The sequence below is a fragment of the Bidens hawaiensis genome, unplaced genomic scaffold, assembly GCF_021521415.1.
Source record: "Bidens hawaiensis isolate Kalapana, Puna unplaced genomic scaffold, B.hawaiensis_p1.1 tig00015059_1, whole genome shotgun sequence".
Taxonomy (NCBI): Eukaryota; Viridiplantae; Streptophyta; class Magnoliopsida; order Asterales; family Asteraceae; genus Bidens; species Bidens hawaiensis.
The window spans coordinates 190,665-206,365 of record NW_027492336.1 but is presented as its reverse complement, the minus strand read 5'-3'; the positions used below and the strand labels follow the sequence as shown (position 1 = coordinate 206,365).

The following is a 15,701-nucleotide window of genomic DNA, read 5'->3' as shown; positions in this document are numbered from 1 at the left end:
ACCACCACCACTACCACCCACTACCCACCACCACCACCACCACTACCGACCTCCGCCACCACCACCCACTGCCCACCACCACCACCCACCACCACACATCCGCCACCACGAGCCACCGCACCTCCGCCACCGTCCACCACCATCATGACCACCTGAACCCACCACCATCCACTAATATTATATATATATATTTTTTGCTACAATACAATACTAACCGTACGATTAAAATTTAAAAGCACGCGCCTTCTTTTAAAAGGGTCAAATAACTACCCTCGTAAGTTACTCATCTACTTCTGGAACGTGGATAAGTCAAAATTCCTAAAAACCGTCGACGATTCATTTCTACTGTGAAGCACAAGTACAAGCACGATAGGTCTCAGAACCCTAACTCATCTACTTCTGGAACGGAACCAAAATGAAGAACCCTAACTCATCTACTTCTGGAACGGAACCAAAATGAAGAACCCTAACTCATCTACTTCTGGAACGGAACCAAGGACGAAGCAAAAGCACGATAGGTCTCCAAATGAAGATGGAACAGGTGTTACTTTATGATTTTTTTAGCGTTTTAGGTTTACTTAATCTTAAAATGTAAGCATTTGTTTGAATCTTCTTATCTATTAATGCGTTTGATAAGCGTCTTGTTGTTGTTGTAATACATATCCTTGTTTTTTTAAATCTATGTATAATATTAAAGCATGTTATATGCATATGATTAGCGTGTTATGGCTTTGGTATGAGAATTTATCATTGTGATGTTTTATAAGAGTTTTCTGTTTCCTTGTGATTCGTGTTGTTATCCCCTACCCCCGTGTTTTATTGTATGTATGTGATTCAGTTGTTGAAAAAACCAAGACTAATAAAAGGAATACTAAAAAAGTTGCTCCGGTGGAGAAAACAAAACATGATGTGGAAGCAGGCTCTGATTCAGACATTGACACAAAAATCGACAGGTTGTTGTCAAAGCGGAAACAGGTGGAACACAGCACCTCTGGCCCGGACTTTCAGCGTCCGAAAAAGAGATCCATTAAAGAAAAAAACAAGACTGATAAAAGGAAGACTAAAAAAGTTGCTCCGGTGGGGAAAACAAAACATGTTGTGGAAGCAGACTCTGATTCAGGCCTTACACAAAAATCGACAGGTTGTTGTCAAAGCGGAAACAGGTGGAACCCAGCACCTCTGGCCCGGACTTTCAGCGTCCGAAAAAGAGAGCCGTTAAAGAAAGAAGCCAGCCGAGAGGGGACAACCTTTTTTTGAATTTAAAGATGAAAAATTGATGAATAGGTGTGCACCTATTAATATTGTTGATGCAGTGAAGGCAATGACCATTGCCCAAAAAACTTGTGTAGAAATAATGGATTTCGGGTCAATGTTAAGACTTCAAGTAACCCAAACTCCAACAACTTTGGGATATTAGTTGCTCATGAACTATAATAACCGTTTAATGAATTGAACATTGGGAGCGGTGTTATTAAGATAACACCACAAAATGTTGGTGCATAAATGTCAGTAGTTCATAGTCTAGTGTCTGTAATCGAGTCTGTAATGTTTTTTATGTTTATGTTTATGTTTAAGCGAAGTTGTTACAAGTTCGCCTAGGCGAACTTGTTGAACAAGCGAAGTTATGGACAACTTCGCCTGAACATATCAGGCGAAGTTGTCGTGTATTTATACTAGGTTACGTCTTAGTGTTTAGTGTTGGTTTTTGAAAGTGAATCGAGTTGATCTAAGCTGGTTTGAGTTCATTGTAACGTGAGGACGAGAGTCTGTATCAGTGATTCATATCACGTGAGTTCAGTTATTAATATATAACGTGTTTCGGTTTATTCGTGTGTGTTTGTTTGATTTGCTTTCTACGCTCGTAACGATCTACGCAGGGATTCCGCACCTGAGTAGACCGAGATATCTCGTGTGATCCGTCAAGGGAACCTACACAAAAAGTACATGAAGTGTTGGGGATACCAATGGGTAAGATTCCTGTTTTAGGCAAGAGTAGACCAAGATTGGGGGAAGATGTTACTACATATTTGTTCAAATCTCAATTCCCGACAAGTGCAAGAATAAGTATAAAGCATGTGAAAGACAAACTGGCCGCGGATCATGGAGTTGGTGAACTGTTTAAGATTAATTTCCTTGTGTTGGTCAACACCTGTATAGGATTTGTGACAAAATCTATTTTGTTTGTACTATTAGAAAACGCTGAATAAACGCTTTAATCATCTGCATTTTAATTAATATACAGACAAGTGACCATTATGACGAGTCAAGGGGGTTACACAGACAAAGAAAGACTGGATGTGTTTTCAGACAATATGACAAGAGAAATGGCAAGGAGTGGAATTCCATCACTCAAGGAGGTTGCTATAGTGCTCGTGCCAATTCTACAACACGATCATTATGTGGGCCACCATGCTTTCGTTGGATGTATCCCTTTGAAAGGTGTATGAAGGTTATCAAAGGGCATGTGCAAAACAAAACTTATCCAGAAGGGTGCATTGCTGAGGAGAACAATACGGAAGAAACAATCGAGTTTCTGAGCGAATGCCAAAAAAACATCAAGAGTACTGTTGGTATTCCACATGATAAGCATGATGATAATGGGGAGACAATCCCTGTCACAGGCGTTAAATCAGTTGAAGTTTCTCCTGATCTTTTCAAGAGAGCACATTTCTATGCCTGCAGAATACGCCTGAAATAGCGCCGTATATCGAGTAAGTATTACTAACGTATATACTCTAAATTATATATATATAAATATATATAAGGTGCAGTTACTGTACGCTAATGCCTTAACGTACGGTAATTACGCGAGACGTTCAAAGGCAAAAAACAAAGCTAAAAACCTAAAACGCTAAGCAAACGCACCCAAAATTAATATATAAATATATATATATGTATATATATATATATATATTAATTCGCAATATATTATACTCTTATTGCAGACAACACAAGACCTCTTTGAAAAACCAAATGCCTGAGCATTGCTGGAGAAGGAGCATACTTTAAAGTTTGGTGACTGGTTACGCAACAAGGTAGATCAATTTATTAAGTCTTCTATAATTTTTAAAATTCTTTTATAGTTTATGCAATGTAGGTGAAGAATCTAATCCTTGTAATGAAATTCAGGTTGAAAGGGAGCTAGCGGGCTCCCCAGGTTCTGTATCGGAAACCGTAAAGTGGATTGCACACGGAGCACACCGCAACGTTTACAAATACGAATCGTACGACATCAACGGGTTTGAATTTCGTACAAAATCTCATGATGGTAGAGTTTACCAGAACTGCGGGGTTGGTGTAGAGGCGGATGACATGCACATCAAAAAAGACGTGGTGACGTATGGACAAAACTTTTATTTTGGGGTTTTGCAAGAGATATGGGTCCTAGATTATCATATTAAAAGAATTCCGGTCTTATGTGCCAATGGGTTGACCGTAAACATGTCAAACATGATATTCTTGGTTACACGTCGGTCGACCTAAACAAATTTGGCCACAAGGATGATCCGTTCATATTGGCCTCGCAAGCATGCCAGGTGTTTTATGTTCAAGATCAGCTGGATAGAAAAAAGCATGTTGTCCTCATGACTCCACCCAAGAATTATAGGCATTCGTATGACGAGGTCAATGAGGAATTTAGTACGGTAACTTTCCCTCATGAGGGTAATACATTGCCACTTGTACAACTAAATCAACTGCTTCGTAATGAGTCCCCGGATGATTACTGGCGGCCCGGGAAAAAGGCTACAACTATTCGTAATGGAGATTGACACCGATGTCGGGGTTGTCGACCCAGCAGTTGTGTTCGTTCGGCTAGTTAGATGTAAATAATGTTTAAATATAGTTGTGATACATGATATCTTCCTTCTATACTTTGTACTTATTATTTCAAACTAAAGAAATATTGGTTGTTTTTAATACTATTACTACTTATACGTACAGGCCGGTTTGTTGAATTCATTTCATCTTCTGGCTATTTTGGTCAATTGGTGTCAAGTTCAAACATACATCATTTTACATCGATAAAAGTCACAATTGACTTGTAGTGTACCATAGTAAGATCAATAAAGTCATTACACTCATAACTGACTCGTGTTATATCAAAGTTACATTAATACAAAGAAAGCCCAAAAATGCATCATTTCTCGTCTGATGGTTTTGTTTCTTGCACAACCTCTGTTTGGTTATGTTTCAACATACTTTTCAACAGCTGGTTTCCTGCAAAACATTATCAACTCATTTTATAAAAAAAGACCATTATGCCCTTCTTTTCACTAACCTGCATACCAAAATTGTACCCTCCAGACTTTGAAGAAGCCTTTGAACAAATAAAATTCAGTTTTGAAAAACTGCTTCCAAACTCAATGCCATCACCAGTAACCTTAGATTTAAGATTTGGTGATGGCATTGAGTTTTGGAAAGGATTTTATCAAAATCTAACATCTATGGGAAGTTTAAGATCTGTGGAAACCTTAGATATTTTCTGCTTGGCCAAGTTTGGAATTCACATAACATATATAGAAGTGTAATAAATTTCAGTCACCAGTTTTATTGCAGTCATTAAAGTCTCTGTTGTTATATAGTTGGTTGTTGAGTGTATATAACCGCATACTACATGTCAAAATGGTTTCCACACGCTTAGGAAACGCACAGAAGCTAATTAGTTTAGGAAATTAATTACATTTATACCTACTACCTGTCCAAAATCTTTGAAATATATTTATGTAATGATAGCCTACATTCAAGTTAATTAAAATAAAAAAAACTAGTATATCGCACGCTTTGTACGCTTTAAATACCTGTCAGAAAATCTTTGAAATATATATGTAATAATAGCCTATATTCAAGTTAATTAAAATAAAAAAACTAGTTTATCTTACTAGATACACTACAAATCAACTGAACTACAATAAATTACTGTCTCAACTACCAAAAATTAAATTTTAAGTCTATTTTGTTATTATTCACTCACACTAACATCTAATTTAAAGTTATTTATAAAAAATCAACATCAACTACGCTTCAAAAACGCAACCAAAATATAATAATAACATTTACAGGAAACAAGATCATATACATCTTATTCTTAACATGAAAACGGTGAGAACCAATTTGTTGTTATGATTAGGTTTATTTTTATAGGTGTTTGCTGCTATTTTTTGTTCGTACTTGCTAATTTTCGATTATGAAACGTTATAAGTTTTTGCTTATTTATATTTTGTTGTTATTATTAGATGTTTTCTTTTTCTGTTATAAGTATTTGCTGGTATATGCTGTTATTATTTTGTTCTTGATTTTGATTCTTTTGTTGTAGTTTTTAGGTTCTTTTCTTTGTTATTATAAGTCATTGTTTATGTAGATTGATATTGTAGTTGGTATTGTTTCTTACGTTCGCATTTTTAAATAAATTGGCATTATTTCCTACGTACTCATGTTAAGATCAAAATGTACATGAACCTTCCCCACATTTACAGTTAATAATAACATTTACAATAATAACATTCACATAACATATTAATACCAAAATATAATAATATTTACAATAATAACATTTACATTAATAAAACTAACTCTAACTCCTAGCATCCGATTCCATGTCGGAATCTACATCGGATTCCGTATCCGAATCTACATCCGATTCTGGAGTATGAAAGGGCATGATCCTCTCCCACATGCCATCCGAGGTGAAGGTGGAGTCCCTAAGCCTATGGAGGCGAAGGTTCACCTATGTATGGAATGCCCCATAAACGGATACCGCCCTGAAGTGCTCCAAGTTGTTCAACTCGATGTACGCCACCTCGATCCCCGGCACTACCATTTCAATGCTGAAATAATCAGCAGTCGTGTACCCAAGCCACCTAACCATTCGGTTAAGTTGTGGATACGTGAAGGTTTGAGGGTTGACATAGTCAATATACCTCACCCTTTGATTCCTCCGGATGGCGCCGGAAAAAAAGTGGAATTGTATGGTGAAAAATGTGGGGTCCTAGTAGATGGGGGCATGAGCACCCGGTGCACGTTCGAGCCAAGCTGCCATTATCGGAAATTATAATCGGAAGAAAGGTGGATTGTGATTGTGATTGTGGATTTTGATTATGGATTGTGATTGTGATTGTGATTGTGGATTGTGACTGTGATTGGTATTTAAACACCATCGGAAACCGCCGGTACATCTCCCTGACAATTTGAAATTGGCGGCACAAGAAACTATAAAGGCAATGATGACGTCGCCACTCGTCAAATCAACGTGTGGCCATTAATTACGATTGAACACGCTTAAAAATATTATATTGTGACCATTTATTACTTATAACCACACATAATAAGTGTATCCGTGACAATAAAAAACTTAGAAAAAATAAAACTAAGATATTCTTTGGTCACACAACCTCATATAAGTGGCCATTAATTACATTTGGACACACTTAAAAATATTTAAGTGTGACAATTTCTCACTTATAGCCACACAAAATAAGTGTATCCGTGACAATAAAAAACTTATAAAAAACAAAACTAAGATACTCTTTAGTCACACAACGTCGTATAAGTGGCTATTAATTACATTTGGACACACTAAAACATCCTTTAAGTGTGACAATTTATAACTTATAGCCATACATAATAAGTGTATCCGTGACAATATAAAACTTATAAAAAACAAAACTAAGATACTCTTTGGTCACACAACCTCGTATAAGTGACCATTAATTACATTTGGACACACTTAAAAGTATTTTATTGTGACCATTTATAACTTATAGCCACACATAATAAGTGTATCCGTGACAATAAAAAACTTATGGAAAATAAAAGTAAACTACTCTTTGGTCACACAACGTCGTGTAAGTGGCCATATATTTTAAGCGTTTTAGCCACATAACTAATAAATACAATGGTTGTTCGTCATATTTCGCCACTTAATTAAAAATGTGGCTAGAAAATGTGACATTAGGTCACACAACGTAATATAAGTGGCTATATCTTTTACCTTTTAGACACATCTCTTATCAATACAGTAGCCGTTTGTCAAATTTGGCCACTCTATTCAAACATGTGGCTAGTTAAATGTCACAGTTTGTGGCTAATGCATGTGTTTTTGGTCACATGTATCAAAGATCAAACAAACTATGACTGTAGGTCACATTTCGCCACACGTATTTATAATGTGGCAAGTTTTTGTCACAGTTGTTTTCAAAGTGTGGCGAAAAGTACCTGACTAGGTATAGAATGGTCACGTGAAGAATAATTTGTGTGGCCAAAACATTCTGGAAGGTTTTCAAACATGGTCAAAGACCTTTTAGCCACACATTTAAGCCGAAGTGTGGCAAATCGCCCAGACGACATGTGTGGCCGAAGGTCGATATTCACGTAGTGTAAATTTTAGAAGATATCAATTTGGTTCGGGTTAAAATGGGTCATTCTTAAAACGTAAGGATTTGATTATGGTTAAAACATGTCATTTTAAAAATGTTTCGATTTGGTTATAATTCTTAAATATGCTTTGGACGTGCTTCAGTACATCACGACACAAGACTTTTCACATGAAATGTAAAAACAGTTTTCGTAGTTAGTTAGTCACTATGTTTGTTAGATTGGTGTATGAATGTTTATTTCATCAACCGTGTTCCTGGTTCAGGAAGAAAAGAAGCCCGAATCATTCTTGGACGCTCATCGGGAATCTTTTCTGGATGCTTGTTTTCTTATTTGCTTGCTTTCCAAACTAATTTTAGTGAAATTTGTTTGTTTTCTTTTAATATTATGTTTTAAAGTTTTAAATTTTCTTCGTAAACATTCTACTATGTAAAGTCATTCTTTGTAAGTTTGTATTTCTATACTTAGTTTGCGTATGAATATGATAGCAATTAAAAATCATGTTATACTATCTCAAAAAATATATTAAAATATAACTTGTCATTTGAAATTATATATGGGTTTACTTGACGATTTTTATATTTTCACACGTGTTGTGCACGGATCAATAACCCAGTTATTTATAATTCATTTTAATTTACTTGCACACATTTCTTTGTAATTAATGGTCTCAAGCTAATAAATAGCTTCATTGTATTTGACGGTTATCACTTAATTTCTGTGCGGAGAAGTTTCCAAAATAAACATTTATAAAAACAAATTGCAAGTTTTAGGTATCATTTGCAAAAAATTCCATGAATATGTATTATAAACTAGTCGTGGCGAGTATATTATGATAGCACACGAGTAGTTTGTAAAGCCAAATAAAACATGTCATGTGGCCATAAACTAACCATAACGAGTATGTTCACCAATCATTTACTCGACTAAAGAAGTTGCATGCCTCGTAATCAACACCCAAACTAACCATGATGAGGTGTTTGTTTACCAAATACATCGAACCGGTTAGTTTTACAAAAGTCTAACCGGAACGGTTAGTTTGAAAGCTCAACTAGTTGTTACGAGTAGTTTTTCCTGTTTACATTTCCAATATGAGTAGTTTATTTGTAGTTAACTCGTTGCGACTAGTTTAACCTTTTATAAACTACTCGTGACTACTCATTTTAGCGGTATTATGATATATATAAAAAAGATTGTTAAAAATATATAAAAATATTATTTAATCCCTTAGTTTTATGTAATTAAAAAAAATTTTCATGTCTTTATTTTATGTGATTCCTTATTTTTATGTCATTTTTTATAAAATTTATTATGTCATGTACCATATTTTTTATACCGAAAACCAACTTTATAAAACCGAATCGTACCGTAACCTTTTACACTATAGATGTTTCCTATACATATAAAAGCATATGTGTATTAGACTTAATTAATTATTTATAACTCATTTGAATTTACTTGCATACATAAGTTTTATGCTAATATAATTCATTGCATACATATTTTTTATAATTCATTATGCTAATATAGCATATCTAGTTCATTATATATATATATATTAAAAACCAAATGGTTGTTTTATAAGTTTTACTTTTTTTTTGAATGGCCAAATTATATAGAATAAAAAAGAACGGACAACTTTCAAACCACATAAGCCCACATAAGATACAAGAACAAAAACAAAACGAAAGAAACAAACACATACACACTATAATGGGAAATTGACAAAGTTCAACCTACACTAATCCTCCCAATCCAAACTCAACCATCTCATCCGATGTTTCACCCACAAGAACGGAGTTGCTTTGATGTCGTTAATTACCTTTCTCACCGAAATCGTAAATTTTTGAAGATCCTATCATTCCGAGTTATCCATATCATCCAACACGTGGCAAATGAAATTGCTTGAATGATTAAATTTACCTCCTTTTTGCCTTTGCATTCTTTAGAAAGGTCCAACAATTCTTTAACCGATTCATAATTTTAGGCACCGGTATTTTTATCCAATTGTGAATAATCGACCAAATCCATTTGGCCACCCAACACTTCACCATTAAATGCTCCGAAGATTCTGGGAACATACCGCAAAGCACACAAGTATCCTTTCCAATGTTTATACGTCTTTCAAGTAAAGCGGTTTTTGTAGTGATGCGATCTAGCAGCAATCTCCACATAAAACAATTTACTTTAATTGGTACCCATTGTATCAAAAAATTTTGTTCTACCAATTGGAATTTGAAGTTATCTAATTCCCATCTTAAGGCTTTCATAGGAAAAGTGTTTTGCTTACCCTCTGTATCTTTCCATACCCAAACATCCGGTACCATCTTCACATGAACAACCGAAATTAAATCTACACACCTGCTAAGTTCCTCTTTAAGATTTCTCGTGGTCGGCTTTATGTTCCATCTCCAAAGCCATTTCACCTCATTATTTACCCGGTAGTAACAATCATGTACCAATATCTTTATGTTTTTCCAATAAATATAAGAAGGAAAATAAAACTTTTAACGGTAGATTACCCGCCCACTTTTCTGGCCAAAACATAATTTTGTCTCCCATCTCTAAGTTAATCCGCAACCGATCGACCAACTTCATATTCTCCAAATCATTATCCTTCTCCAAACACCCAATAGTATTCCACGTTCCACCTAAATATTTTTTAACCGGAAAAGGATGGCACTTTTTAATATTTGTATGGACTGCTGTTATAAGCCTTACATATAAAGTTGTTCTACAATTTTTGTATTTCAACCACCATTTAGAAAGTAGAGCCACATTCGCTGCTTTTAGACTTCCAACACCAAAGCTTCCTCTATTCTTGTCTAAGATGATTCTTTGCCACGCCACCCAATTAATTTTATCTTTATCAACATTAACCGACATCTAGGAATATCCTCCTTTTTTATTCCAGTTGATTTAGAACATTCCTTGGTGCTTTAAAGAAACAGAAATAATAAACCCCTACGCTTCCAAGGACTGATTTCAACAACGTTAACCGATCACTAAATGACAAGGATTTGGCTTTCCATTTTGACAATTTGCTATCAAATTTATCAACTATCAGTTTCCAGTTTCTACTAAGGCCCATTTTTGCACCAACCGGTAGTCCTAGATGACTAAATGGAAGTTTACCCAATTTACACCTGAAGGCCGCAACCATGATAATTACCTGATCTGGTTCAATTTTGACCCCATACATCATGCCCTTTTGTAGATTCACTATCAAACATGATGTAATATGGAAGCATCTTAAAATTCAGGATAGATTTTCAAAGTTTGATTTACACCACTCCCTAACAAAGATCGTGTCATCGGCGTAGAAAATGTGTGAGATCATATGGCCATTTCTTGGAGTTTGTATCCCTTTGAATAAACCTTCCGCGCACGCCGTTATTAGAGCAATATGTAGCGCTTCAGTTGTTATAATAAACAAAAAAAGGTGACAAAGCATCACCTAGTCGGATACCCCGTCGGATATCAAACTCCGATGTTGGTGATCCATTGAGTAGAACCGATGATCTAGCAGAATTATGTCTCCTCTTAACCCACAGACGCCACCTATACAGAAACCTCATTTGTGACATTATCGAGTTAAGGGATCGCCAATACACTAAACCAAACGCATTGTCAATATCTACTTGGAATAACATCATCTTCTTATTTGATTTTTTGCACCATGTTACCAACTCGTTAAGAATTAGTACACCTTCTAACCCGCAACGTAGGCGAATTGTTCCTCACCTATGATCGAGCCCATTACCCTCTTCATTCCATTAGCAAAGAATTTTGATATAAGTTTCGGGATACGCCCACTAAGATTTATCGGGCGAATTCCTCCACTTTTTGCGGATCTGCTACTTTTGGGATAAAAGTAATAAAGCTTAAATTGCATCCTTTACTAATCTTACCATGAATGTAAACACAAGTTTTACTATTTATGGGATAAATCAATTAGGCTTTTACATGTGTGCATATCATCTCTACTTTCAATGTGGGTTGTTACAACGAATTCATGTTCAACTTTGATTTTAACATCATTTTTATGTTTACATAACCAAATTGATTTCTAAGAGTTATTGCAAATATACATTTTTAGTCCTACACTTTAACTTTCACATATGTATGTTTTTGCCACTCATATTTAAGTTTCACATGTATACGTTTTTTGCCCATCAACTTTTGTTTTTTCATGTTTCGTATATATATTTTTGACTACGAGACTTTGGTAATGAAACTTTTGCCCTTACGAATCGAACCCACACCGATTGATTTCCCGTTGGGTGCTAATTGCAACGCACGATAGCTTTTGAATTGCCACACAAGTTTAACATATATGCTTTTTGGCCGTCAACATTTGTTTTACATATTTACTTTGGTAATGAATTTGTACCCGTACATCTTTACTTTTTTGTTCATTCAACTTTGGTAATAAACTTTTGTCATAATACTTTTAATGTAATACATCGAACTGATATTGACCGACTTCCTGCCACGTACTCACCACAATGCACGCCAGCTTTTCAAACATATAACCTACTATGTTGCAAAGCGCGAGTACAATGCACTTATTTCATTGTGAACGATATCTTATGTATTTTTATTATCCAAGTATTTTTTTATATATCACTAGTTTTTATCCCCCATATTACGGGGGATGTTTTATATTGTTTGTTCTAATATTTATTTGTTTTTTGAATTTATATATTTATTGTATGAAAGTAAATATATACTCATGGTTTGATGATAAATTGTTTCATAAAAAATGAGATGTTATAACCCGATTTAAAAGCTATATGGTTTTGATGAGACCCAAGACCCGTTTATTCTTTTACTATAAAATTTGTTTTTTATTATTAATAATATTTATGAAATTTAATAATATACTCATGGTTTGATGAGACCAAAGAACCGTTTATTTTTTTACTATAAAATTAGTTTTTTTAATTTAAATAATATCTATATCTTTTTTAAAATAAATAAAATATTAATTTTTAGTGTATCCTATTTTATATGATTTTTACATCAATAATTTGATGAAAATAATTTTTAAGTTAATAAGGTGTTATAACCCGTTTAAGGAATATTTGGGTTTGGTAAAACCCATACCCATGAATTCGGATCAAATGCATGAGAAGATTTCATTTAAAAATCAAGCAAATCTGGTGACTCTATAAAAAGGGGGAGCGACACATCGCGACACGGAGTATTTTTATGTTTTCGTTTATATATGTTACGGATAATCACAATGGAGCTCGTCACTCTCCTGACTTCACACGTATTGCTCTTCGCCTCTTCCAACTATATAAATGAATAATCATAGCCGTTAGCCGCCATTTTCATTTACCAAAGCATCATCATTCATCACCTCCTCACTCTAGTAGCTACTTCCGGCAACAATGACTAAAAATGACACCAAAAACACCGACGGTGGTGAAAGTGAAATAACCCACAACCATAAGTTTCCACCACTTGTTGCATCATACAACGACAAGATACGTCACATTCTTGACGCCGTGGACAACCTCCGCCGTCTCAACGTCACCCAAGAAGGCATTCCACTCCCCACCATCGTTGTCGTCGGAGACCAGTCCTCCGGTAAGTCTAGTGTTCTAGAGTCACTAGCTGGTATAAGTCTGCCACGTGGGCAGGATATCTGCACATGGGTACCACTTGTAATGAGGCTTCAACACCATCTGAATCCTGTACCCGAGTTTCGTCTGGAGTTTCAGAAGAAAACTGTTGAGATCGTTGATGAAGGACAGATATCTGAAGCCATTAGTAAGGCTACGGTGGAGGTTGCTGGTGATTCGAAAGGTATATCGAATGTTCCGTTGACTTTGGTGGTTAAGAAGAAAGGTGTTCCGGATCTTACCATGGTTGATTTGCCTGGAATCACTCGAGTCCCCATCGGTGATCAACCCAAAAACATTTACGAACAAATTTCAGGTACAACAAATTTATCATGCTAAATGTGTTAATATTATGTAAGGGATTTGAGTTCTTATATGATATTTGTTTATGCATGTTTCAAGGTATCATAATGGAGTATATAAAGCCACAAGAAAGCATCATTTTGAATGTTCTTTCGGCCACGGTTGATTTCACTACATGTGAATCAATTTGCATGTCACGACTTGTGGATAAAACCGGGGAGAGGACACTGGCAGTTGTGACCAAATGTGACCGAGCACCGGATGGCTTGCTTGAAAAGGTAACCGCAAATGAGGTCAGCATTGGCCTTGGTTACATTTGTGTTAGAAACAGGATCAATGATGAAACCTACTAAGAAGCTCGTAACCAGGAAGCCTTACTCTTTGAAACTCACCCTTTGGTTTCTAAGATTGACAAATCCATGGTGGGTATTCCTGTTTTGGCACAACGGCTTGTCGAGATCCAATCAGTGATTGTATCTAGATGTTTGCCGGACATTGTCAAGAAGATCAATAAGAAGCTCAATGCTTCGGTTTTGGAACTCAACAAGTTACCACAGAATCTTACAAGTATTCCCGATGCAATGGTTGCATTTATGCAAATAGTTGGGTCCTTCAAAGAAACTCTCCAAAAGATCTTAATCTGAGGCGAATATGACGAATATGAGAATGATAAAGAAATGCATTGCAATGCCAGACTAACAGAAATGCTAGATAACCTATCGAAAGAGCTACAATCAAGTGTCATGTTTTCTGAAAATTTTCTTGTTGAAGAAATGCATGTTTTAGAAGAAGCGAATGGGATTCGGTTGCCTAATTTAATTCCTCATTCCGTGTTTCTCAACCTCCTTAAGAGAAAGGTGAACAACATCTTCGATTTGCCTGTTAACTTTGGAAACAATGTGTGGGGTTATGTTGAAAAAGTTTGTTCTAGATTATTAATTAATAGTTGTGAACATTACCCCCAGTTGCTTCCTTCCATGAGGAAAGCAACTCAATATGTGATGACGAAAATGAAGGCTAAGTTTGTTGAAAGGGTTGCTGAAATGATTGAGACGGAAAAGATTACAGATTACACATGTGACCCTGACTTTATTGCTTCTTATAACAAGCTAATGAGCTCCCGTGTTCAGTTAGCGAACTCATTTATATCGCCCTCAAGGTACAGTCCTAGCTATTCCATAAACGTGGAAGGTTATGGGGTGGTTAACACCAAGCATCTGAGTAGTGTTCCGGAAAACACAAGGGAGCAAGCTTTTGACCTCAAAATGAGGATAACGGCATATTGGAAAATTGTTTTGAAACGTATGGTGGATTATCTAGCGCTTCAACTGCGTTTCTCTATGCAAAAAGTGGTGAACAAGATGGAGATGGAAATAGTGAAGGAAGTGATGGTGCATGGTGGTGGTGTAGGAAAGATGTTGCATGAACCACCGTCAGTGGCTAAGAAGAGGGAGCGACTCCAAAACAGCATTAGCTTGCTCCAAGAGTCAAAAGAAACAATGGAACAAGTCTTGGATGGCATTGTGGTTACATTTGATTAAGCCTCTTTAAGGAATCTATGCTAGAATGTGGACTTTCTAGTATGTGTTATAACTAATAAATGGTTTAAGTAGGACTTCTAAGTATGTGTTTTGGTTAAGTGTGCTTGTTTTGTATTGAACTGCTTATCAATACTGTCTTATCTAGTTCCTCTTTTGTGATGTAAAAGATGTTATTATGTACCAGTACCAAGAAGTATAAAATCAGTGTTTTGTTCATTTGTTTTGAGTGATATTTATCATTTCCAAAAAGTGATTTAAAACTTAACTATTATGTTAATTCATCAAACAGCTGATGGGAAAAAGCGGTTTCAATTCGTTTTCGTGGTATATGAAAGTCAGATCGCCAACAAAAAATCGTATGCTCTAAATTTGTTTTGCAATCGATATCTGTGTACGGTTCTCTTGAAGATCACCATATTTTCAATGATCTATGGTTCTTTCTGTTTTAGTTATAACTTATAACTAAACCATTTGAATCAAATAAAAAATGTTACGTCTATGTAAATTGTTTGATTTGGGAGCTGGAAAGTAGAGGTCTCTAGAATGTAATATTTAAATTTAACGTAAAACTCTTAGCATAAATCAGAGTGGCGCAGCGGAAGCGTGGTGAGCCCATAATCCGCAGGTCCCAGGTTCAAAACTTGGCTCTGCAAATATTTTTGGGTATTAACTTTTAAAAAATTTTTGGTTTTTGGTTACATGCAAATATAAATTGTATCCAGAAAAACCATGGAAACCAGACACTTATTGTCAACCACATAATTTTTTGTTTTGGTTGCTCTTATTCTATATTTATTATTTGCTATGCATACGTTATTACCCTTATGGGTAGTATTTGTGGGTTGGCGGGTCC

The 15,701-nt window shown here is 35.5% G+C and overlaps 1 pseudogene across 1 annotated transcript; it reads left to right on the top strand.

The window, feature by feature from the left end:
* The first annotated feature begins 12,616 nt into the window (after positions 1 to 12,616).
* Positions 12,617 to 15,020, top strand: LOC143548348 (dynamin-related protein 4C-like; annotated as a pseudogene). The gene is made up of 2 exons (XR_013137935.1): positions 12,617 to 13,320; positions 13,407 to 15,020. The product of XR_013137935.1 is annotated as a dynamin-related protein 4C-like (transcript).
* Positions 15,021 to 15,701: the final 681 nt, after the last annotated feature.